This window comes from Octopus bimaculoides, chromosome 1 (genome assembly GCF_001194135.2).
Source record: "Octopus bimaculoides isolate UCB-OBI-ISO-001 chromosome 1, ASM119413v2, whole genome shotgun sequence".
Taxonomy (NCBI): Eukaryota; Metazoa; Mollusca; class Cephalopoda; order Octopoda; family Octopodidae; genus Octopus; species Octopus bimaculoides.
This window is the reverse complement of record NC_068981.1, coordinates 132,146,942-132,149,587: the sequence shown is the minus strand read 5'-3', so window position 1 is coordinate 132,149,587 and position 2,646 is coordinate 132,146,942.

Genomic DNA, 2,646 nt, shown 5'->3' with positions numbered 1-2,646 from the left:
ATTATATGTGTATATATATTATCATCATCACCATCATCATCATCATTGTTTTACGTCCACTTTCCATGCTGGCATGGGTTGGATGGTTTGACTGAGGACTGGTGAGCCAGAGGCTGCACTAGGCTCAATCTGATCTGGCAAACTTTCTACAGCTGGATGTCCTTCCTAATGCCAACCACTTCAAGAGTGTAGTGGGTGCTTTTATATGCCACTGGCACGAGGGCCAATCAGGCGGTACTGGCAATGACCATGCTCAAAAGGTGTTCTTCATACTATCTACACAGGAGGCAGTCCGGCGATACTGACAAAGACCACGCTCGAATGGTGCATTTTACGTTTTCCCAGCACTGGAGCCAATCTCTGGCCCTGGCAACGAGCACACTCAGATATACTTTTAACATTCCACTGGCATGAGTGCCAATCAGCAGTAGTGTCATCAGCCACGTCAGTGATTTTGATTTGTTTAAACCTACCTCAATAGGTCTTTGCAAGCAAAGTTCATTGTCCAATGAATGAGGGGTACTTATAAGTGGGCTGGTTAAGCCCCACATTCGGATGTGCTTTTAACATTCCACTGGCACGAGTGCCAATCAGGCAGTACTGTCATCGGCCACATCAGCAATTTTGATTTGATTTCACTTCCCTCAATGTCTTCACAAGCAAGGTTTATTGTCCAATGAATGAGGGGTGTTCATAAATGGGCTGGTTACACCCACTGGCATAGGCCATGAGCTATGGTCTCACTTGGCTTGTCGGGTCTTCTCAAGCATAGCATATTTCTAAAGGTCCCGGTCACTGGTCATTGCCTCAGTGAGACCCAATGTTCGAAGGTCGTGCTTCACCACCTCATATATATATATATATATATATATATCAAACGTAAATTGAAAACAGAACACAAAGGATATCGCAGTACATGTGTTTCAAGTTTTATACACAATCTGTCATTACATCAGTATATATTGTTGATATAAAGGATGATTTAAAGCTATCTTCAGCCACAAACATTGCTAGTCCCAAGATTACATCACAAAGGAAAAGGGTAAAGAAAGGGAAAAAGAAAAAGTCCGCTTAGTATTATCCATTATAATAGGTTTATCCTTTAAAAAGTTATATCTGCATAAATGTTCGTTGGATTTAAAAAATCTGCCCATACTGTACCACAATTCAGCATAGAGTGAATGTTAAATAGGTTGGATTATATTTAACTAGCGTGTATAAGATAAGAGATCAAAAGTAAAAAATAAAGTAAATAGAATAACCAGTTCCACCTTAAACAGTAATTACGGCAATAATTATACTAGTCACAATTCCAATATAATTAATAATAATGTTGATAAGGCTAATAGATCTAGCACCAGTATTAACGGCGGAAAGAATAGAGGTAGTGAAACTTTGAACAACTCCAATAGAGGTAATAACAATAATAGTAACGACAGTGTAGGCGTAAACTCTAACTACCCTAGAAGTAACCAAGATAACAACAACATGTCCATACCTACACCTTTTCTACATATTGAGCAGGGCCACCTACCTGAAGGGGTTTGTGTTTTATCTACCTTCCTACTTAGGACTTTGGTTTTAGCTAGGTTGACTCTAAGGCCCTCCGATTCTAGTTTCTGCTTCCACACCTGAAACTTCTCCTCTAGTTCTGATAGTGACTCAGCAATTAGTGCATGTCAACGAAAGCCAGGTACAGAGGTTTATCCTTTGCTAGGTATTTCTCCTGCAGCTGTCTTACCAGAAATATACCATCAGTGGTGCTTTTCCCTGGCACGAACCCAAACTGCATCTCATCTAAACTGATTCGCTCCCTAATTAGTTGGGCTATGACCCTCTCTGTAACTTTCATTACCTGATCTAACAACTTGATACCTCTGTAATTATTTGTATTTAAAGCATCACCTTTACCTTTGTAGCAGTTGACTATGGTGCTGCTACACCAGTCATTGGGTATGACTCCTTCGTGTATCACCTGATTAACTCTACAGGTGACTAGGCTATAGCCGACACTGCCAGATATTTTGAGCATCTTTGCAGTGATTCCTGATGGGCCGGGGGCTTTCCCTGTCTTAATGCTCTTAATTGCTTTATCTACCATGGTACTGTCAACTCGGATAGCAGGTCCCTCTGTTGGGTCAACATACGGCAGACTCTCTTTCTCCCATTCATTCTCTTTATTGAGCAATCTATTGTAGTGGTATCTCCAAACCTCTCTCTTTGCAGCCTCATTTAGTGCAACCATACCATCATCTATGCGAACACATTTCTCTCCTACGACATCATGATTCTCTTTCCTACACTGTCTTGCAACACGAAATACCTTAAGTCTTTGGTCCTCACGGCGCAGAACATTGGCAATTTTTTTCTTATCTGCTTCCCCTCTGGCTAAATAAACCTGTCGCCTAGCTTCCCTTCTGGCAGTCTGATACAATTCCCTGCTACCACCGTTCTTCCAGTCCTTCCAAGCCTGTTTCTTTTGTCTAATAGCCCTGTCTACCTCCTTGTTCCACCACCACGTTACTTTGGGTTGAGAGGGGACTTTACACCAGCCACATATCTGGTCTGTGGCTCTCAGCAGGTTGTCCCGCAGAAATCTCCAATTGTCTTCCACGTTGTATGATGCTATATCCCCATATATATATT